General features: G+C 38.0%; 1 long non-coding RNA gene and 2 other non-coding genes across 3 annotated transcripts; all 3 read left to right on the plus strand.

Moving 5' to 3' along the window:
• The first annotated feature begins 14276 nt into the window (after positions 1-14276).
• LOC108710484 lies at positions 14277-17109 on the plus strand. The gene is made up of 4 exons (XR_001934747.2): positions 14277-14441; positions 15278-15330; positions 15621-15951; positions 16820-17109. It is a non-coding gene; the product is annotated as an uncharacterized LOC108710484 (long non-coding RNA).
• On the plus strand, positions 15378-15451 carry LOC121396389. Its single transcript, XR_005963023.1, has one exon. It is a non-coding gene; the product is annotated as a small nucleolar RNA SNORA24 (small nucleolar RNA).
• Positions 16162-16284, plus strand: LOC121396242. The gene has a single exon (XR_005962901.1). It is a non-coding gene; the product is annotated as a small nucleolar RNA SNORA24 (small nucleolar RNA).
• Positions 17110-24972: the final 7863 nt, after the last annotated feature.

Below are 24972 nucleotides of genomic sequence, written 5' to 3' on the forward strand. Positions count from 1 at the left end.
TTTATTAGGTGGGTTTCACTCGAAAACTCAATGAATTCAATGCAATTTAATTAAACTCGAGTTCATTCGAGGTATAAAAAACCTCACAAAGTTCTAAAATTCGACCTTTGATAAATAACCCACTAAATGTACTTAAAAACTAAAACAATAAATAAACCCAATAGGATTGTTTGCCTCCAATAAGGATTCATTATATCTTAGTTAGGATCAAGTACAAGGTACTGATTTATTATAAAAAGGAAAAAAATCTTAAAAATTTGATTTATCTTATTAATATGGAGTCTATGGGAGATGGCCATATTATAATTCGGAGCTTTCTGGATAACGGGTTTCTGGATAATGGATCCCATTACTGTATATTGTTTTTTACCAGCTGGCTGAATTAAAGAGTTTTTTCAACCCCAGAGCTAGTAGTAATAGACATGTAATTCCAGTACGGTACCCTTTTCACTAGAGTCTGCCTCGCCAGGTTATACCTGGCGAATGGACAACATATGGTCTGTGTCAGGAATGCTGCCGCCACGTGGGTAGCGTCGCCGGTGGAACAACGCCAGTGCGCCTGTCGCCGCGTAATGACGCAGGCGCGTCGCCTCTGACGCAGGACGCTGCGCCAGTGCCGAATTGGCTCCAAGATTCAAAATAAAAGTGCGCCCAGTACTCTCCTTCACTGCCCAATTATAGGATCTGTTATTTAGTATTTCTGGTGCTGTATTATTGTTTATCTTGGACTTTGACCTCTGCCTGGACTTTGGATTCTGTACCCTTCTGCCTGCCATTGAACCTTTGCCTGGACTTTGATCTTGAATCTGCCTGACCCTTGTCTGTACCTTGAACCTGAACTTTGACCCGTAAAAGGCTTCCTCCTTGGTCCTGACTCTCCCGCTGGGAGCCGATAGGCCCCCTGACAGTCTGCAAGGGTATAAAGACACCTTTAGAATTTTTCTTGAAAACATTACCAAGCTGCCTTCAGATTTTTGCTGTTATTAAACTATTCTGAGAATGGAAAGGAATAGAAAATGCATTTACTATATCATCACTGTTCCAACTGCATAGTTATAAATCAAAGGCAAAAGCAAAAGTTTTTCCCTTAAATCCCCTTGCTCTCATTGGACAAGAAAAATCAATTTAGAGTATAATTTTGTAATAATGAACTGCAGTGAATTTGCTCATTATGCTAAGAATAAACGTTGACAATGAGTCTATAGAGGATATAATGCATTACCGAATGCTGATCTGAAGAGCTGGCGCTAGTGAATTCATGCTCATTAAAATGTGGTACTTCATCTACATAGCTGTGAAGGGAATGCCTACGTGAGATAACACCACAGGGAGGGGTCTCATTTGGAGCTGTAATCTTACTGTCCATGGAACTGTTATGCTATACAAATAGCACCCCACTGACATTTCTAATAGTGTTATTTTAGACACCTGGTGATGGATTAAAAGTGACGTTTGCATTTTTATATAATCTTTAGTCATTGTGACTGTTTTCGCTTTAAAATGGGGGTGAGAACGAACCATATCAAATCAGAAAAGTGCTGAAAAAAGGAGAAACCAGATTTATAATTATAAAGGAATTTTACAAAGCTCTGGAAGAAAAAGCAATTCATACAAAGAAATGGGGCACTGCCATCTTACAATTTTTCTTTTTTTTTTTTAAATATTTTAATTTGATTTTTATTCATGTCTAATTAGTTCTAGGTAGTTATCTAATACATCAGAATGAGAGTGACACAATTAAAGAAAAGTGTGAACCCAACCCGACTCTTTTTAAGCCTGTATATTAAATAGAAATGTTTGAATGTAGCAAGATATATCCGCTCTTACAAATGCTAAGAGATGCAAATGTATTCAATTAAATGAGGAAGTAGATGTCAGAGTATATGAATCTTAACTGGGCCAGGCATTTTCCTAATTTGAAAGTGATTCCAGAGAAGAGAATAGATGGGTTCTTAATGTTTAACTGAACGCTTTGCTAAGAATAAAGGATAGTTTGTAGGGCAAAAACCATCAAAGCAATAAATAAACATGGCTGCTGCAAGTTTTCCTGCTGACACTTTCATTAAACAAATATCCAACTCTATGTAGGACATTCCAGATACATTACTGAATATTAACAAACAGACATCGCAGATGATAAAAATGACCAAAACAATAAATAACCCTTATTTTCTTCTCCATTTCTTATCATTTGAAATAAGTAACTAGCCCAGAGAGTTGGTTAAGATTTTATTACATTCTATCTTCACAGACTTTAATGTGTTATTTTCAAGTCATGGAACTGCTAAAGTGATATTTTGTGATCAACAATGTTTGAATTACTTATTTCAATATAAAGGCAATTGCATTTTATTTAAACAAATTTTAGGTTTTTTTTAACCAAACTCATCAAGAATTGTACTTTAATGACTGGTACAAACCCAATGCCCTCTTGCTACACATGAGCAAAAATGGTCCTGCAGTTCTCAGAATTCTGACAATGTCAGTGTTTTTTAACCAGCAAAATATTTTTTGAACATGTCAATGAAATAGGTTTTGTCAACAACTTGCAAGAGCTTCCATGAAAGTTAGAGTGAAGAGAGGCAGAACAGAACGGTACATTTAAAAAAAGACCAGTTGCAATTTACCCTTTAATTGCACCTTTACTGCACAACCTTGCTACAGGTATTGGATCTGTTAGCCAGAAACGCGTTATCCAGAAAGCTCCAAATTACGGAAAGGCCGTCTCCCATAGGCTCCATTTTATCCAAATTTTTAAAAATTATTTCCTTTTTCTCTGTAATAATAAATAAATACCTTGTACTTGAGCCCATTTAAGATATAATGAATCCTTATTGGAAGCATAACCAGCCTATTGGGTTCCCAAACATTCTGGATAACATGTCCCAAACCTGTAGTATTTTTACAGTATAGATTTAGATGAATTTGGCAGTATTTTCTTGAGACAGTATTTCCTGATAATTGCATTGGTACTATGGGCTGAGCTACTACTATATGGATATTTAGCTTACCTTCTTGCAGTAAAAATCTGCTGAAAAATAAAAGAGTTGCCAGGGAACTTATTCTTATGATGGCCAGCAGCTCTTATCTCCCCATTGCACATTGTACAGCAAAGATCAATGGCAGTCTAAAACAATAACAGAGTTAAGCACATAAACAATCATATGATACTCTATTTATGTAGTATTGACTGTGTAACGTAAAAGGAACTTGGACCACATTCTAGCTCATGGGGTCATGCCCCAAAAAAATTAATGTTAATTGCTTAACCTTAATTTTTCTTTTTGTAGCTGTTTGAAATACATTTTATAAACTGTTATGACCAGGCTCAATAGAGTCAGCAATCACAGGATTAATTAACATAAAAAGTATAAAACTTGCACAGATAGTTAGGATCTCTGAAACTCTGAGTTTTCAAAAAGAGCTTGAGCTGCAAGCTTGGTATTAGCCTAAAACTGCTAATATCTTGGAAACCACTACCAATAGAATTTTAATGTAACTTGCAAAAGTGCTCAAAGGACCACTTTGAGTAAGTTTACATTTTTTTGGGGTTTATATACCTTTCAGTGGAGGTCTTATAACCACTCACCTCCTGTTTATTTGTGGAGTGAGAAAGCAGAGTTAGGATCCTTACTCCTAAGTACAGGGTCCAATACTGCATGCATGAACCCATAATGAAAGAGTAACTGTATTACTCTTGCAAAAAAATAACTAATACGTGTTAGCAGCATAAAGGATCTGTATCAAAGGGAGTATAGATCCTTTTAACAAGCACTAGTCCCTCTATAATATTTAGGGGCAGATTTATCAAAATGTCAGTTTAAAACTTAACAAAGAAAAACTCACCCACGTTCTTTTCACTCCTATGGGATTTGTAGAACCATCAAATAGTGAGTTCTAAATTTCACCCACTGAAAAATATAACTCTAAAACTCCCATAGGAATAAATAGAACATGGGTTGGTTTTTCTTTATTAAGCTTTAAACTCACATTTTAATAAATCTGCCCCTATGTGTGGTTTTGGTCTCCAGTACTCAAAAATGGTCATTATTAAAACAAGAAAGAGTGCATAGAGTTCACAGCTGTGAATGTTCCAGCTTGGGTGAAAATTTTTAGGAAACTTCCAACCCTTTCTCTCTCCTGTCTGAACAGTTTACCTGACTCCATACAGGCTGGCACAGATATATCAAGGATACCCTGATTTTTGTTTTAAACATAATCTTCATAGTGGCACTTATTTCCATGTGTTCTGTGCGTGCCCTAAAACCCAACAATATTGGACTGCAATATTTACCTACTTTGACACCTCTCTTGGACTGCAGAATATTCAATCACCCGCCTTTTGCCTGCTGGGTGGATTGAGCTGGAGAGGCAGCTGCATTCTGTAGCTTTTTGAAGAAAGAAAATTTGCTTCTTGCCGTGGAGACAAATTGTAGAGGCATAAGACACCGACAATCACAGCTCTAATGTGATAATGCCACTTCTTTTATGATTCTGGCTCATGGGTAAAAAAGGCTGGAGACCCACTATCTTAGTATATACGCTAAATTTTGTTTTATAAATAGTCTTCATACAATGATCCCTTTTAGAGCTAACCCAAGTGAAACACTCTGCCCGATCATTAGGTAAATAAAATGAAACTAGCTTAGCACTGTATTTCTAAGTGATATGGCATATAGTACAAAATACAGCATAATGAAGGATTACAACTTTTTTCTTGACTATAATCGAACACTATGCAAACTTTGTAATGGGAATTTTAATTAATTTGGAACATGTTCTAACACTGAAACCCATCCTAAAACCATCAATCCTCCAATGTGCAGCAACAGAGTGCAATAGCCTTTCAAACACTGTTTCACAAACAAACCAAGCTAAATGCACAGACAAATACATATCCATCATTTGAAAGAGACCAGAGAGGCTTGAAAATGTGTAAAGTGAAAACATATATTAGATGCATGTTTGGCAGAACTTTGCTTTCCAAGGATTCAAACACCTGTGTCCCAATCTACAGTCCGCAGTCATCTTTATAATCTTGGTACATATTTAGGAAAAAAGAAATACAAAAGTCAATTATATGTTCATGGTTTATTTTAGAGCAAGGGGACATCTGTCCTATCTGTTGTATTATAGTACTACAGCTAACAGAATGATGTTTTTTTTTAGTTGAATGTTATAGCTACATTTTTGCTGAATGTCATGCAGATATATGTATGCATACACATATAACTAAAGGAAAATGAGAAATTAGAACAGGGTAAATAACAGCACTCACATATAAGCTTAGATTTAAAAATATATTAATAAAATGTATCCGAAAAAATCTATAGAAGGTAATGTGTATTTGTTCTACACTTGTAACTTTCTCTCTGACAATTATTATATTATTTTTATATTATCTCAGACAATTATTATATTTTTAAATATAATGACATAGTGGATCAACAGAAAAGATTCATGTAGGAATATCTCACCAACCCTCATCTATCTTCCAACTCATCCATATGTGGTTCTTTCCATGTATTTCCCATTTATCCTATCTCTGGCTTTTATTGGATATTTTAGGGCACATACCCACATGCCCCTAAATAATCCTATAGGAAATCATTGGATTGCTAATTTCCCTCTAGAGAAACATGGTAAACTCTATTTTCACTATATAAAATGTTTCAATAAAATATATTTTAAATAACAAAATGTCCCCACAGACCTTCCAGGTAGAATATTTTATGGGGGTTATTTATTAAAGTCTGAATGCAAAAAACTATTTTTTTACTATAGAATCCAAATTTTTAGTGCGAAAAAAAACTCAAATTGTTCAAGATTTATTATACCCCGAGGATGGAAAAAGTTTGAATCCGAAAATCCTCCATCTCAGACCTGCCGAGGTTGTATATAAGTCAATGGGAGAGGTGGATATCCTATTTGGAAGTTTGCAAGGTCTGCGCTGGATTTAGCCCAAAAATCCAACTATTTCAGACATTTCGGGCATAAATTAAAAAAAAAAAAAGACTTTTCTGAAAAATGCTCAAAAAAATCAAACAATTCAGGAAAAAGGTACGATTAGAATTTTCCATTAATTTTATTGAGTTTGTTCCAGATCCGATTAATTTGTGCATTTTTTAATAATACAGTAGAACCCCACTTTATGTTTTTCATGGGACCAGAAAAAAATTATGTAAAATTCAGGAAAATGTAAAACCAGGGAAATGTATTATGCATAATATATTTGTGGGACCACAAAACAACAATGTAAAATGAGGGAAAACTTAAAATCAGGGGATGTAAAATCTACTGTAAATAAGGTCCAATCAATTCTAGTTTGGACAGACTATTTTTATTTAAATACTTGGATTTTGATAAGTAAGGCCCTAAATCTACTGGATTTTAGGTGAAACATCAGGCAATAGAAATGCTTGTGTTTAATCTACATATACAATCATTCTTTATAACCTGATGTTTTTGGATTGTTTTTTGCAGTTTCACTCTATAGCTTTCAATACTGTTCAGAGCATTTTAATATTTACATTTAATAGCAAGATAGTCAGGCTTGTAAATTACCACCATGGCACCTCCTCTGTCAGATTTTTTGTTGGTTATGTTTAATTTTCCTTTGTATTCTGCAGACTGCAGTTGCTTGAGTCGCTGATCAAACTAATTTCCCATGCAGTGTCATTCAAACCATGGTCTCTCCTGAGATTAACAGCCAATTAAACTTCATAAGTCTGAATGTAAGAGCTGCAGAAATAAAAGAGTACGTTGAGGAATACCAAAAGCAAACAGTCCTCCATTAATGTCTTTGTTCTAAAACATTGCAAACATTTTTTACAGTGATTTTCCCCTTAATTAAATATTGGTTTGATGAGTCAGACCATCACAGCATGTGGTTTACTGTCGCCTAAATGAAAAGCTAATATATAGTAGCGTTATTGCTTGAAACCCGCGGCTTGGAAATTTACTCTCTTGGACCTGACTATCCAGATGTTGTGTGCATTTATTTCTTTGTTATTGCCATCATAAAGTCTTGTGTTTACTTTAAAGAAAATTAATCTTTGGCCAAGCCATGCTACGTCTGTACAAGTGGGGTCTTTATTTTTTATGTGTTTGATTTATGGATTTGTTCTATGTACTCTTGCCATGCCTTTTTCTAATTATATATTAGTCATGGCAGATATATATTCTTTTTATAATATACATTTACCATATACCTGTACTGTACCTTTCGTTAAGTTTTTTTTCTAATGTTTAAATGCATATTTCAGCCATGGTTACAATCTCTATAAAAATCAGAAGCGTGAGGTATATTTCGGCTTCCATGCAGAAAGAATCGTAAAAACATTAAAGTATAATGATGCTCCATCTGAGCTAAGTTTTAGAATTTTTGCTATTTTCTAGAAAGGGGAGAAATCTTCTTTGCATCCATAATACTTGAAAGACAATGAAACTGTAATTCACTGGGGTATTCCAATTTGTTAAGTATCTCCCAATAAATACATTCACTAACCTTGTACAGGCCGTTGCTCCTCTTCACTAAAAAAGGCAACAGCCCGGGTTGTACCATCACCACTACTGTACTTCCTAGTAGATGCAATTGGACACGATAGTCAGGTTCTCTCACAGTTATACTTAATCTGCCAGTTACAGTAAAGGTAGGACTCCCGCAAACACTGACAGGTGAAACATGCCCTACATGGTTTGCAAAGGACTAAAATGGAGAGTGGAAAGTGAGAGAGGATAAAATTCTGGTATGCAGATCCCCCGACTTGGATGGATTCTGTTCTCAATCTAGCCTTGTTATTTTTTAATGCTTACACAATTAAATAATTCCATAAGACATACAGTACATACTTTGCTTTCAGATGTGCATAACATTTTGTAGTGTTGCCCTTTTTGGGGGAGAAAACTTGGCTTCTAAAAACTTGTGATCAACGTTTATGTTTAGTGAGGAGCCAATTTTTTCACCATGTATGGTTTTGTTTCAAATATTGCCGCTGGCAAAAAGCTTTGCGAAACAACACCAAAATTTCTCCATGTGGTTAGTTTAGAGCACGACAAAATAGATGTGCAGTATGCAAGAAAGACACAACGTACACAAGAAAAACGTGCACATTGTATTATCCTCCCCTCTCCTTCCACATTAACCAATGGGATTTGAGCAATTGGGACTCCATAGCCAAATATTATCTCAACAAAATAGTCACCCATAGACCGTAATGTGAATTTTTGACTGTTTCCCAAATTGTCCCGTAGATTCTACATTTTTTTTGGTGAAGCAAAACGGGACAGATGCACCCGTACCAAAAACAAAAAGAATAATCGCCTGAGATATCCACAAGAAAACCAAAATAGTTGTGAGTCCCTCCAAAAATCAGTCAATGTTGTAAAAAGTACAAAAGTTTATTAAGACATGATAGACAACGGCAACAATGCGTTTTGTGCCTGTTGGGGCACTTACTCATAGCCACCCATCCCTATTTATGATTCACGGAGGAAGCTTCCATTCTATTCTTTATTTTATATTTATAAATCTATAAAATAATACAATATGTAGGTCCCTGTGTCACTTGCTGCAATGTGGCCTGATATGGCATTCTCTGATGAAATGGATATTTTTCCAAAGAGTATGCTGCTCTGGCAATATTAAATTAATAATAGCAAATATTATGTAGTTGCAAATGAACATGGCTTAGAGATGCCTGGGGCTGATTTAACAGTTGGAGAGATAAGAGGGCTCATTTAGTAACAACTAAACAAGCACAATTTGCCATATTTTTACCCACAGTTCAAAGGTATTTTTGTCCATAACGGGATGCACCTGCTAAGTAGGGTACTCACAACTTGTGCACAAGTTACGGATAAAAATTTCATTTGTTCACACAAATTGCAGATAACATTTTCATAGTGTCACTTCCTTTGCCCCAATAAAAATATTAGCATATGATTTGCTTGACAGCTATGGATACAACCTGCTATGGTGTATGAAATAATCCCGTTTGGTCCTTTGCTGGATTTCAACCTGTCCCCTGGGTACATTGTGGGCTTCTTCCTAACTCCTATGATATTCAGGCAAGCTAGAGGTTTTGGCTTTGCCTGTATTGAAGCCAACTTATTCCAGTCTATGTTCCAGGTTCTGCCAATTGCTCCCAGCTACCTTGCCAGTTCTTAGGTCTACTTCCTGCCTGTGGTTGCCTATGAATAAGTGCTGGGTAAGCATGAAATGTGTTAACATATAACAGAGTTAAAATTGCAAAAAAACAACAAATACTTGCAAGATTGAAAGGAAAAGTAAACCTTTAGAATTTTTCCTTTACCAATCTTTTTCACAGTTCCTCCACTGGATCATCAAATCAAGATAAAATTATAGATCAGCGCCACAGGCTATGGAAAAAAACAAATATCAGAACCTAGTGCAATACTGTTATTATTTAGTGCAGTCACCAAAGGGTTACAACACTAATCTGTGTGTGTCTTGAACCATTGAGTGTCTATGCACAGGTTTTTTTTTTTGCGTGTTTTAACGTGCTATAGTGATTTCTACAAGGTGCTATCTCCAAAATAAAATTATAATTACGTCAAACAAAGTGCTTTTTGTGCCTGCTTCAAAAGGTAAAATTAATTAAAATAAAGTTTTTAATTTAATTTTAATTCATTTTATCTTTTGAAGCAAGCACTAAAAGCACTTTGTTTGAACTAATTATAATTTTATTTTGGAGATAGCACCTTGTAGAAATCACTATAGCACTACTCATTGTTTTCTTCAATCAGTAAAAATCAGCATGTGGCTTCTCTACTCTCTGGTGGGATTGGCAACTTACAAGATTCCTGATTTCAAAACAGCATATCAATGTCAACTCCAGGGTATTCCTTTTTCTGTAAAGACATTAAAAAGCAGGGACAGCGCCCACAGTGTAATTTGCCTTTATTTGTTAAAAGGTTTAAAAACGTATTGCGCTTACATAAGTGTGACTTATGTAAGTGCAATACGTTTTAAAACCTTTTAACAAAAAAGGAATAAAAATAAAATAAAGAAATAAATGAAAAAAAAATGTTGTTTAATTTGAAAAGGGCTTTAAAATATACACATTTTATATCTGGTTGACAGGTTCCCTGTATAAAAGCAAAAAGATAAGGTTTAAAAAAATGTAGGATTGTTCAGTAGAATTGACATTTAAGAGCACTCCCCCTGACCATACATCAGATTTACCCTGCAATGATATAAATTTGTTTAAAGGTGATTCACCTTTAAGTTAACTTAATTTGTTATAGTTTTTTTTATATATTTGCCTGACTCTTTACAGTTTTCAAATAGGGGTCACTGACCCCATCTAAAAAGAAATGCTCTGTAATCCTACAAATGTTTGTTATTGATCATTTTTATTACTTGTCTTTTCAGGCCCTCTCCTATTCTTGTTCCAGTCTCTTATTCATATCAATACATGGTTGCTAGGGTAACTTGGACCCTTGTAACTATATTGCTGAAAGTGCAAACTGGAGAGCTGCTGAATAAAAAGCTAAAACAATCCCTTTAAATTTAAACATCCCCTTTATAAGTATTTCACAACTACACCAACAAATGGGTTCTATCTATCTGTCCTTTAAGACTTCAATGTGTTTTACATTAAACACATTCTAAGATTTTTTTTTTTTACTAAGGTGTAATCTAGAGGAAGAATCCCTCATGTATGCTTTTGCTTAAACAATACATTTGTTTAAGGCTTTCTTGTAGAACTTAGCATTGCTAAACACCTTTGTCCTTGTATCAGCATAAGTAATGATACTGAAATACAAACGCTGGAGAAGCACAGATAAGGTTTTAGGCAGTGAAGAAAGAAGCCTCACTGAGTTGTTAGAAATTGGTTTACAGCATTTATAATGAGTTTTGTCCTCTAACAATCTTACTTCTTGCCAACAATGCCTCATTTTGCTTGACTGACTGTCAATATATGCATATATATCTGTAAGACGCAATATAAAAACCCTTGGCTTAGAAGCAAAAAAACTAATTCATGATTCTCCATTCACCCCTTCTTCCTTTCTCTTTAATTCTTGCAAGGACAAGTTTTCCTCATTGATTTTAACCCATGGCATGCTGAAAATTTTATTTCAAAACTTCTTACAAAAAAATTAACTTGTGAGAATATTTTTCCCTCACTCCTTTACATTAAAATATGATGCTGGAGTTCCAAGAAGAATTTCAGTTGGTAATATCTTATTATTTCTACTCCTTCCCTCAGCCTCTATACACTTTGCCTTGCAAATGGTAATTGTGCACAGTACATCTAATTGGGCTTTTGAGTCATTTAATACTTTAGCTCTTTCTTAAATCCCATTTGAAATGATGATATAAAATATGCTAATGTTATAAATATGCCAGTGTTGGAAATTGATCACTATGTATACTTTTTTTATGAACAGTATTAATTATTATTTTACTTGTCTATGTGATAACAAACATGTAATTACATGTTTTAATACTGTACATACTGGTATGGGTAATGAACTCCCCTACTGTAATATATAAGGATTTTGGAAGTCACCTTAAAGTTCATGACCTATATAAAGGACCGGCTCCACCTCCCTGATCAGAAAACCCTGCACAGCACCTATGAGCCCCAAATAGGGTGAAACCAGTCTGTATTTGGGAATCCAACATACAGCCCTGGCTGTGTTTTAAAACTAGTGAGTGGAACTCAACCTCTAGTTTATGTAATGGCAACAGACAATTTTATCAGTAATCCTTGACATTCATCCCCAAATTCCTTCTGCTTTGCATACAAATAAAGAGCATATCAGCCTTTGACTTCTTGCCTTAATATGATCATGACACTCATATGTGACTTCTAATATCCACATATTTTACATCAGGTAGTCCATTACATTAGAATTCAACAAGGGCATAATTTACATAATATTATTGTATATTATAACATACAAATAAAGCAAAATTTTGACACCACACTGTGCACCACGGTACACCATGGCTCAACACATCGCAATGTGGGACTATCCTGAGAAAACCTGGATTATTGGGAGTTATGCGGTTGTGAGACAATGACGGTTAGTAGCCTGAACTAATCCCAGGCATATTTCGAAGAAAAAATGAGGAACTGGAATTAAACATTTGCAATACCTTTTGGTCTCTAGAACCAATTACTATTTTCTTAAGGTGTGCAAGAATCGTGAAACTTTGTCTGGAGGTGTACTTCTCAGATGATGAGGCTTATGGAGATAGTTAAATAATGCATGTTTCAGGGCCAGATCGTATTAAAATTATGGTGTCATAAAAGAAGTCCATAAAAGCCCATGAGCTCATCAGCCAAGCTAAAGGCTAGTATTAAAAATGTACATTCTTACTGGTAAATTTGTAATACATTCTTGTTCCGCCTCTGATCCGCCCCAAGTCCTGCTAAATGATAGCTTTTCCATCACCATCCCTCAGAATCCAGCACGTGGTCTGCTCATTCATGAAATAATGCTTACTGATGTAAATGCTTCATTCCTCTTACATCATTGGTGTGTCCTGAGCATGCCCTCAGATTGGAAAAGTGGCAACAGTATCTAGGATGTAAAAATTTCCGCACCTCTCTCGCCTTTCCTATGCCAATTCCTGCTTGGTGGTGCAGAACTCTCTAGACGGTCAGCACACGTCAATCATTGAAGTATCAGCAAAATGGAAGAGAGTCGCACAACACCATTATTGTTGCAGGTGGGGAGCTTCCCCTTTTATTTTTCACCACTAGTAGGGTTGCCACCTTTTAAAAAAAATAAATACCGGCCAGTGGTGGGGGTGGGTAATAAAGGGGCGGGCCGTGATGCAAAAGGGGGCAGGCCGATGGTCAGCAATGTAAAAAGGGCGGAGCCACAGGGTAGCGCCGCAAAAGGGCCGGGGCCACATCGCAGAAGCCAAAGGAAATGTAAGTTTTTACTGGAGGACAAGGGCTTTTGTAAAGGGTATTACAAATTACCGGCAGCTACATTGCCGGTAAATTTGTAATACCGGCCCTGGCAGGTGTTTTACCGGCCAGGCCGGTAAAATACCGGCCGGGTGGCAACCCTAACCACTAGTGAATCAACATTTCGGGGGGGGGGGTTTCACCCACCATTCATCAGGATAATAATAATAACCTGCAACAATAATGGTGTTGTGTGACGCTCTTCCATTTTGCCGATACTTCAACAGTATACAGGAACCATAAAAATGTCTTGTATGTTCACATCTGGCCAGTCTTTTAGTGGGACAGGCCTGATCTACACTATGCCGACCCTAATCCTCCCAGTGCCAACTTTTATAATACCACCCCTCCTTTCTCAGTTATCTTTCTTCATATTAGCATTCCTGATCAGTCAGGTGACAATTTATCTTCCATTTATTTTATTATAACTTGCTTTATCCTCTAGTATAGGGATCCCTGACCTTTTGAACCCGTAACATTCAAAGGAAAAAGGAGTTGGTGAGCAACACTGCCATGAAAAATGTTCTTGGGATGCCAAATAAGGGCTGTGATTGTCCATTTGGTAGCCCCTATGTGGATTGTCAACCTACATTGAGGCTGTTTGGTTGTGCACCTGATTTTTATACAACTAAAACGTGCCTCCAAGCCTGGAATTCAAAAATAAGCACATGCTTTGAGGCCTCTGGAGCAACATTCAAGGGGTTGGAGAGTAACATGTTACTCAAGAGTTACTGGTTGGGGATCACTGTTCTAGTACTTGGCAGCTATCAGCGGCACCTGGGAGTTGTAATCCAGATACAGCTGGATGGCACCAGATTGGAATCACAGAAGATTTAAATTGTCTGGGATTTATGTAATATGGCCAAATTCCCTGAGTTGCAAGCTCTGCCCTGTGCTGCCTGTATGAGAAGTATATTCAGGTGGGTTTTAGGCCTCTTCAGTTGGGGGTTTAACAGTAACACGATTGCAAAGTATAGGAAGCAGAGAGGCCAATTATTGTGGTAGGCCAAACTAGAGACACTAAAAACCTCCTGTGTCACACAGTCTGTGTCTGTGTGAAACTTATATAAGTCACCTCAGAACCACACAGCCTACGTGAAAGCAACAAGCACATGTACTTCATGCGCACACAACTGCCTGTGGTAACATAGACCCAGCAGGAATAATTAGCTGCACAAAACTCTTCAGCGCGACACGTACAAAGCCGTGTACAACATGAAGTCGTTGCCTTTTCATAAATTCGGCGTGTCGCAACGTCATTGGCTCAGCTTTTCCTCGCTCATTATTGGTTACTTCCTGCTTTCTTGCCATTGGTCTGTGCTAAGTTCCACTCACCGGCTTCTTTCACTTCAGAAGCGCGCGCGCGAGAGAGAAGGGGGATGTTTCGCAATGGCTGTAGAACCGCGTGGCCAGATTCTACCGCTGTTCCGACAATGGAACTGGGCCCGCGCCTACTTAATCGCAGAGTTTCGGCAAATACATGAGGTGCGTGAGTTTTGGTTGCGCGGAGCGGGGTGCCGCTATTTTACGATATTATTAAATCGCATTGTAACCTCCTTGGGTAAAACAGCGCCTTTTTTTGACTTAAAAGTTTAAAACGCACAGGAGAGCGCCGGTAAAGGCTATCTTGTTATATAATACAGTGGTTTGGGTTTTCCCATAATTCTAAGCGGTCAGTCGAGAGCACGTGACGCGTATGTGGACTCACAGCTTTCTATTTTTTTCCGCGCTCATTTACCTCAGAAATTTAGGCCCATTGTAAAACTGCATTCACTGAATGCTGACACACTGCCTGCTGCAACTCCGTGTGGCCTATTGTAGCTGCTTTTTCCTCCCATAAAGACAGTGAGGGGACTAACTTCTTAAGCAAGCTATCTTTACTTGCTTTCTAGTTCATTCATCATTTTTATTCTTGGTTTCTGAGTTATTTAGCTTTTTATTCAGCAGCTCTTTAGTTTGTAATATCTGTTAACTAGGATCCAAACGACCCTAGCAACCATGCACTGATTTGAATGAGAGTAGGAGAGGGTCTGAATAGAAAAGAGTAATAAACTATCAATACATTTTGTTGCTTTACAAAGCATTTGTATTTTTACATGGGGTCAGTGACCCCCACCCCCATTTGAAAGCTGGAAAGAGTCAGAAGAGGAAGGCAAATAATTAAGTAAACTAAAAAAAAGCCATTTGAAAAGTTTAGGATTAGTCATTCTGTAACATACGTAGTCGTTCTATAACCTACTCATTTGAATACCATAGTAACAGTGAATTCTTTGTATTTTATATTCAAGTCTTGTATAAATAAACATTTTTCTACATTTCAGGAATATTTTCTGCAGCACTTTACAGCGTATGTCCCGTATATTTCTATATTCAGGTAACCGTCCTAAACAAGAACTGAAAAGAATGGTGCATACTGTGTGTTTCCATGAATCCATGGGACCTGCTACTTGTAGCTGACTCCCTTCCTAGCCATGGAATAGAAATCCTCACTCTTCCTGCAGTTGCTTGCCCGTCTCAAGGCTTGCATCGGAAGATGAGAAACATTTTTATTGTTTTTTTTGTTTTCTGATCTGATAATCTCTACTTGTGAATTTTTCATTGTGCTGCTATATATACTAAATTAAATGCAACAAAATGTTAACATAGTCTTCGTTTTTTTTTTAGGATATCACTACGGAATTGATTGGCACTGAAAAAGCAGGATCATCTTTGAGGTCCAAAAAATGTCGAAATCAGACTACAAGGATTATTTCACTTCAAGGCACTGGCCATCCACATAGTTGTCTCCTGTGTTCTTTCTATGTAGTCTGGATAAACTGAGCCCACCTACGTGGTAATACATCCTGTGGTATAATGGGTTGTTCTTGAGCTATTTTGTCTTCCAAAATTCCTTAAAAGGTGCTTTAGAACTTCCCAGGCTGCATTCATTCGGAAATGCATAAAAGTCGGCACAATTTTGAGTTGGTCAGAAGTTGCCTTAAAGACATTAGCAAAGGTGAGTTCCACTGATCACAAAAGGGGGGGGGAGTTATGGGGCAGATTTGAACATGCCATGTTTCTGTGTACCATAGAAACGGTCAAAACTACCAAAGATTTCCCTTGCGCCATAGATCTTAACAGTGTGAGTTACAGCGACATCCATGGTTTGCTCTGTATTCTTACAAGTGAGAACTTAGTTTTTTTTCTTTGTGTTTTTTGGTTTGTTTTCCATGATTCCATGGGATGTGTCTTGTGGCATCCTCCCTTCCTAGTCATGGTAGAATAGATTTACTTATTTTTAACATGCTGTTTCTGCCATGTTGGTCTCAGCTCTTTAAAAGTAAGGAACAAGATAAAAAGTAAGGAACAAGATAAAACACTTGAGACTAATGATAAAGTGCACTTTATTGTATCATTACTTGTGCTGCATACTTAAGTCTAGCATTGCCGTTTAAGTTCTTCCAGTCAACCTATACACCTTTCTGAATGAGCGTTTGCACAGTACAGAAATTACCCTTTTGCAGTCTGTAGAACAAATTCTGGGCTAGTTCATATTTATAGTAGGAGTGCCAGATTAGTTAGAATCATAGGGGGAGTGGTGTGAATTTGCAAATATGCCAAAATACTTTTACAAATAGTAGCTCTGCAAAGGGCTTAATGCTTTGGGTCAGTTGATAAACTTGCTTTCTGCCTGCCACCTTCAATTGGCTTCAAAGGGATATGTCTGGCAAAACAGAACATAAGACCATGCTCAGGAATAAATTTAATGATGGGAGTTTGCCATGGAAGGAGCTGGTAGTTAGCAAGCATATTTTCACGTCCTTAGCCTTGTGTCCATAGATGCAACGACAGATAAAGATCTGAGATATTATTTTGTTTTACAGGGAATAAGAAGAAACATTGCTCTTCGGAACAACATACTCCAGTGATCTCTAGAAATCTAGAAAAAAAGTTTTTGTTTTTTTGCACTTTTGTCTTTGAAAAATGAGTAATCGTTTTTACCTGTTAAATGTAACGTGAAAATAACCTGTTGCAAATGTCTTTGTAAAGCATACGCCGTGTGTTTAACATGTTCAGCGTGTTCAATGTTCTAGTAACTTTTGCACATATCTTTTAAAGGGTTAAGTACATTAAATTTGCGAAGGATTTTGTGCAATAAAACTGTTAATATCCACTCTTTGATTCATTGATTTCATTTCCATGTGACTACAGCAGGGGGTCTCCAACTTTTTTTTTTTACCCATTTAATATATTAAGGGGATTTATGAAAGGTCGAGGTGAATTTTTCAAATATCGAAATTTATCAAGTACTGTCTCTTTAAAAATTCGACTTCAACCATTCACAATCTAAAATCTGCCGAATTGCTGTTTTAGCCTATGGGGACCTCCTAGAACCTATATGGAGTCAATTGGTGGACTTTGAAAAATCAAAGATTTTTTTTTGGGGGGAGGGGGGACTTCAAATCGAATGTAATATTCCTTTAATTCATACAATTCAAATTCGGCCAAATAAGGACCTATTATATCGAAAACTGACCTATTAGACCAAAAAAAGTCGACTTAATTTCGGTTGGTCTTTTTGAATTCGAATTTCGACCCATGATAAATATGCCCCCAAGTGTTGGTGCAGCAACACAAGCATGAGAAAAGTTCCTTTAGATTACAAATAAGGGATGTGACCATTGGTAGCCTCTATGTGGACTGGCAGCCAACAGGAGGCTCTGTTTCGCAGTACCTCCAAACTAGGTATTCTAAAATAAGCACCTGCTTTGAGGCCACTGAAAGCTACATCCAAGGTGTTGGTGAGCAACATGTTATTCACAAGCCACTGGTTGGCGATCTCTGGTCTATACCTTTGACAACAATGTTATTTCTTACAAATCACTTCTGTTCTGCACCTCCAGATTCATATTATTTTTTTTTTAGGCATGCACTGAATCCACTTTTTTTTATTCGGCCAAAATCCCTGACCCCTAATTAGCATATGCAAATCAGTGAGGGGGAGGGAAAAAGAGCCGGGCGCGGCTACAAGTTTATTTTACTTCTTGTTTTGTGATGAAAAGTGACATGATTTTAAGGGTTCGGCCAAGCACAAGGATTCGGCCGACTCCTGCTGAAAATGGGCGAATACCAAACCGAATCCTGGATTCAGTGCATCCCTAGTTTTTTTTCCCTCAGTCTAGGCTATTCGCGATGTGCGATCGAGAAAAACCTGACCCTTTTGCGCTGTGCACTACCATTTAAATGCACACGCCTGCCCAGCAGTGATATCACAGAAGGGGCTGCGGCACACCAGCATGCAAATACAGGTATACGATCCCTTATCCGGAAACCCGATATCCAGAAAGCTCCGAATTACGGAATGGCTCTCTCCCATAGACTCCATTTTATCCAAATAATCCACATTTTTAAAAATGACTTCCTTTTTCTCTGTAATAATAAAACAGTACATTGTACTTAATCCCAACTAAGATATAATTAATCCTTATTGGAAGCAAAACCAGCCTATTGGGTTTATTTAATGTTTAAATGAATTTCTAGCAAATTTAAGGCATGTAGACCTTAATTACGGAAAGATCTGTTATCCGGAATACCCAGGTCCCGATCATTCTGGATAACAGGTCCCATACCTGTATATAAAAATGAGCGCTCTGGCAGAAGTTGGGTACTAGGAGGTTGGAAGCAGTCAAATCTAAGAGGGTGTTCTTTATGGGGAAAAAATCCCCACACTATCTGTCTATAATGTCCTCTAATGTACCTGTAAAGGGTAGTCCTGTCCCCTCCCAAGTGCATTTTCTTCAGAGGAAACAAACCCAACCGTGAAAGGTTTTCTTAATAATAAGTTGTACACCTCTGGACACTTCCAGATAATTAATTTCCCAAAACTGAACTGCATATAGGGTTGCCACCTGGCTGCTATGTTGCTGGCTTGGCCAGTGATGGCTGGTCCCAATGTTATTAATAGGCGAAAAAGTTCAGACTCAGCCTTACTCCACAAAGTATCACAGATGGACTGCAGCTTCATGATGGTACTGCTTTGAATTAAGATATTGTTTTCCAGCTCAATGTAACTGAAGGAGTAGGAATGGGACTTGGATTTTTACTATTGAGTGCTATTCTCATATGTACCAAGGAGCTATTATCTTGTGTGTAGGAGCTGTTATTTTGTTACCTTCCCATTGTTCTGATGGGCTGGTGGGGGGATGTCACGCCAACTTGCATTAAATGGGTTGTTCACCTTCCAAACACTTTTTTCAATTCCGTTGTTTTTAGATTGTTTCCCATTAAAACATTTTTCAATTACTTTATTTATTTTTTACTGTTTTTCCAAAATCTAAGCTTAAAGTTTAACGTTCGTGATTGGTGTTTGAGTCTGGCAGCTCAGTAATTCAGGTGAAGATTCTGAACTGTTACAATTTTGCAGCATTTAGTTGATACATTACTCAGCAGCATCTCTGGAGTATTAGTAACTATTAGTCACGGTCGGCACCCTAATTTCAGAACCAATGCTAAACACCCTGTTCTCGGCTCTTGCTTCCGCCTTTAATATCCGCCTTTCACCTCGGGAGGAGCCCTCGGCTAATCGGATGGCGCCAGGTCTTATTAAGAGAGGTGCCAAGCGAGGGGTTCTGAACGAGCAAAGGGGCACAACGGTACAGCAAAGTCTTTTGGGCAGATGGTCACGGTACAAGGCGTAGTCAGATCAGGCCGGGTCGGTAAAGGCAGTATTCAATCGGAGTCAGACAGGCAAGGGCCAAAGCCGGGGTATCAATCAAGAAGAGTCAAGACAGGCACGGGTCGGATTACAGAGAGTAGAATAGTCTGTTTACCAGGCAAGGGGTCAGAATCACAGAAGACAGCAGAATCAAGACAGGGAGGGGTCAAAACACAAATCAGATCAAAAACAGGATACAGATTAGCTCCCAGGAACTCACTAGGTGAACCTATAATGGACAGTGAAGACATGTATATCAGCCCTTTAAATACATTTGAAATTCGAGTCATGGCGTGCTGGCGTTAACATGCCTGCGCCTACAAAGACAGAAGGCGCGTGCCCTTAGTTAACCGGCGCAGAGGAGCGGCAAGGATCACCAGGGAGGCAAGTTATTACACTATTGTATCAATTCTAACAGCTGCCTGTAATGAAACACAGAGATTCTGCTCAGCAGGGACAAAGATAAGAAATATATCAACTAAATGTATCCATTTAGAAAAGTTTATAAGGTCGGTGACCCCCCCTTCCAGAACTGCTTCAGAAGGTGAAAAATGACACTTCACACTTCAATATTAGAAAAACGGTCACACATAGAAAACAGAAAGTCATTGGAAAAAGTCGTTATTTCTGGTGATCTGAAAACAACTAGTTGTTTGAAGGTGAACACCCCCTTTGAAGACTTACTGAAGTTTAGCAGAGCACAAGTCACACTACTGGGGGCACCTTTCAACATGTCTAGCCCCATGTCAGATTTCAAACTTAAAGGACAAGGAAAGCTTAAAGGAGAAGGAAACCCAGTCGGCGCAAAAACCCTCCCCCCCCCTCCCGTGTGTTGCCCACCCTCCCTCCTCCCCCCTGGGCCTACCTGTCCCGCTGGGCAAATGCCCCTAACTTGTTACTTACCCTTCTGCGCAGGTCCAGTCCACGGAGTTCACAGGCACCATCTTCTTACACGCGATCTTCTTCCTGCTTTGACCAGCGTTTTGGCGCATGCGCAGTAGGAGCATTTCGCCGATACGGATCTACTGCACATGCGCCAAAAGTCACAGAGTTTTCCGATTTCGTGACTTTTGCCGCATGCGCAGTAGATTGTACCGGCGAAATGCTCCTACTGCGCATGCGCCGGTCAAAGCAGGAAGAAGATCGCTTGGAAGAAGATGGCGTCGGTGAACTCCATAGACTGGACCTGCGCAGAAGGGTAAGTAACACGTTAGGGGCATTTGCCCAGCGGGACAGTTAGGCCAGGGGGGAGGAGGGAGGGAAGCAACACAGGGGAGGGGGGAGGGTTTTTGCGCCGACTATATTTCCTTCTCCTTTAAATATAAGTAAAGCTCTATTACAAGTCTGGTAGACTAATCACTTACTTAGCATAGTAAATCCCAGTCCCTGGTGTCTAGCAGTAGTAAACGCGTTCTGATGAGAATGCGGGCTCAGGACTCCAGTGATGTCACAAAATTCCTCTTGAGCTTCCTCCAGGCTGACCGAGGTAGCCTTGTGTCGCATTCATGCGTTCCTCCCATCTTCCCAGCATCCAGCACTTGCGAAGATGCATGTCAGGGGGAGGGATTTTGGCGCATGCCCAGTAATCAGTGTCGGACTGGCCCACCAGGATACCAGGAAAACTCCCGATGGGCCCAGGTGTCAGTGGGCCTCTTGCTTCTAACCATTTAGCATATTTCATGGTCATTCCCTATTTCTTTATGGAGAAAAATGCTTAATAATGGAAGACTATAGAAAGTAGATATAAAATACTAGGAGAATAGGAGAGGAGGAATAATAGTTTGGAAAGTGGGTCCATGGTCTAAGGTTTTCTGGACCATGGTCTAAGGTTTTTCTGTTGGGCCCCTGGCATCCCAGTCCGACACTGGCAGTAATTGATAGCGGACGGGAAGCCTTTTGTAAGATGGCACTGGCGTTACCTTCAGCAGTCTGCAACTTCAGCGCTTAGTTTTATTACAAAAATAAGTATGATTTTAAAACATAAACAGCGATTCTGGAGGGGTATATGAGGACTGTAAAATGATAAAAGAAGTTAGTCTTGCCTTTCATTCTCCTTTAAATATAAAAACATCTGTTTGCTCTTTTGAAAAATGAATTTCAGTGCAGAATTCTGCTAAAGCAGGACTATTACCGGATTTTGAAAAAAACATTTTTCCCTTGACAGAATCCCTTTAGGTATCAATCTGTTTACTCTTTTGAAATTTGATTCAGTGTACAATTCTGCTAAAGCAGCACTATTAACCGATACGTTTTGAAAAAAAAAAAAAAAATCCTCTGTGACAAAATCCCTTTAATTATTTGGTGCTGGCAAATGTTTAGCCCTTTCAAGAACCTCAGGACCCTGGGATTGGGTTTGCTATTTTTGTGTTCAATGAAATGAATTCTTCAGAAACAACTTTCTAGAACTATATGGCTTTGTGGGGCTATCATTGTTATAGGGAATTTTCTGATTTATTAAAATGCATATAATAATTATATATCATTATTTTTAGAAGACCTCTTTTTATAATGATGTTCGAAATTTTCCAAGGTTTGATTTTCAAAAACGTAGAAGCTGGTATTTTTGTGAACATTTTTATGGACTGTGAATTATTTAGAAACTATACTTTGTACAAATATATGATTCTGTGTGACTACCTTACTTTTTTTGAACATCATCTTTGTACACATCTTTGTATATATATATATATATATATACAGTATATCTATTTTTTTAAGTTAAATTAAAAATTGCCCCCAAGAATGGTGTTAAAGTAAAATAAGACAACATGTTGTAAATGTGTGCTGCAATGGGCATGTTATTGGCTGGCACTGATATACTGCTTAAAGGAGAAGGAAAGGCTAAAGCTTTATCAGAAAGGTCTATATAAATACATCAGTAAACCCTCAAAATTAATGCTGCTCTGAGTCCTCTGTAAAAAGAAACAGCACATGTTTTTGCTTCAATTGTGTACGCGTGGGTTTCCGTATCAGACTTCCTGTTTTCAGCATAAACCTCGGGCTAGGGCTTGAGCATGCTCAGTTCGCTCCCCCTCCCTGCTGTAATCTGAGCCCAGAGGTATGAGTGAGCAGGGAAACATTCAGGCAGGAAGTGATGTCATACCAAGATAATATGGCAGCTGATATCCTAAACAAATAGAGAGAGTTTCTAGAGCTGTTTACTAAGGTATGGAAAATCATTCTGCAGAATAAATATAGTGTTATAACTTGCACTGTTGTGGCTAATCTATTGGAAATAAACTGCTCCGGTAGCTTTTCTTCTCCTTAAAATACTGTGGTATGTATATATTCACAATAAGATGTGCCACAAAATAATGGCATTTCTGTTTGAGACCCGGAAATCATAAATTAACCATGTGCCAAGGCATTCATATTTTATGCAGTTTAACAATGCTATTCATTGCCTTTTTTTTTCACTCTATCTAGTGGTTTCCAGTCCAAAACCTGCATTTTGGAAGCCAATAAGGCAGTGCTTGAAAGCTATCCCTCACAATAACCCAGATGAAAGTGGAGGAGTGATTCTGACACATTCTCTGTTACCTCTGTGAGGATATTATGACAAATGTGCACTGTTGGTGGTGTCTCAGCCAGTGGTGCTGCTATTCTGTAAGCTCATTCCATCATGTCTCACTTCAGCCTGCTTCAGTAAGTATATGCCTGCCAGTTTGTTTGAATCATTATTTCTCCCAGCTGTAAGCACTCAGCTTTATTATGCCGGCACTTTATAAATAAATGAGAAGAGGCAGGACATTTATTTCCTCATATGGATCTTGAGTTACTTAGAACAATTGAACACCTCGACACTATATTTTCTGGTTTTGTGCTGTTGGAGTTCAAAGATTAGAGCCAAATATAAAAGTGGCTAAATTGCTTAATCTGATTTGAAAAGAACAAAATGGACAGACCTGAAATAGATCCCTCTGTTATTTACAACCAGTAAAGACGCTTTGACAGAATGATTGCCTAAGGCTAATGAGATTTAAATTGATCAGGAAGAGAAATCGATTTCCAACATAAATATCAAGTTTCTAGAACTAGAAAGGATTGAATATAAATTAACTGGATGTTTCAATCTGTCATCTCATTGGTATGTTAAATGCAATGAAAGCATTTACTTCATTTACTCATGGGAGTGTTTTAATTAATTAAGCTTCCTATCAGTGAAAGTGGCTCTATGAGTTATGATATTATAGAGTAAGGAGGTTATTAATAGGGAGCCCCTCCTTAATGAAGCAATCATTTATTAGGAAGATAAATGTTTTTTGGAGTTACAAGAGTAACTCCAAATATTAGGGTTTGCCTAGGAAACAGCCTTGTTGTCTGTAAATATAGTTACTAGTTACCATTTTCTGCATTGTATTTCCATTGCATTTTATGCTCCAGAAATTCCCATAAATGGTCAGTGAATTTAGATCTGCTGTTTGGGAGGCAATGAATGATGTTAGACTTGATCCTAGTGCTCATTAAACTTTTGAATGTATTTAGCAGTGTTTACAGCCCATGGTGATTGATGAATGTAGCCCGTTTTGCTTTGCCAAAAATTCGCCAGGATGCATTAAAGTCTGGGTGTCAATTTTTTTTTTTGTCGAGTGATGTGGCATATCCATTTTTTTTTTTTTGACGAGCGACCTATTGGAGGGTATGGGCATAATTTTTGTAACTTGGCAAAAAAATTTGCTCATCGCTATTTACAGGGGCATTAAAATCTTGGCTTATATAAACATCATAATAGCTTCCCATTTTGTGGCTGCTATAAGACTAATAGGCCAGGATGGGCATTGACTCTCGATGGATACCTATAACACACGTTTAAAGGAGACATATTGTGGGAAAAACAAGAAAGTGCCAGGGCATTATACTCTTTTATATATAACAGGACTGTGTTTAAAAAAGTAGTGTGTGATGTATTGAAAATTTCTTCAAAAACCCTACAATCCCGCCCATCTATTTAATGTCCTGCTGCCTACTTTCCCAGGTTGTGCACAGGAGCAGGCGACACTCAGTACACTGCACTGTAGGACAGGAAATAATCAGCAGCTAAGCTGATCTGATAGGGAACTGAAGCCTGCAGGGCTGTGATTGGTCATCACCCTCGTACCGTGCATCTGGCAGGGACCGTTTTGACATTCTCACTAGGGATGCACTGAATCCACTATTTTGGATTCAGCTGAACCCCCAAATCCTTCTCTAAAGATTCGGCCAAATACCGAACCAAATCAGAATCCTAATTTGTATATCCAAATTATGAGTGGGAAGGGAAAACATTTTTTACTTCCTTGTTTTTTGACAAAAAGTAATGCGATTTCCCGCAAATTAGTATTC

The sequence above is a fragment of the Xenopus laevis genome, chromosome 1L, assembly GCF_017654675.1.
Source record: "Xenopus laevis strain J_2021 chromosome 1L, Xenopus_laevis_v10.1, whole genome shotgun sequence".
Lineage (NCBI taxonomy): Eukaryota > Metazoa > Chordata > Amphibia > Anura > Pipidae > Xenopus > Xenopus laevis.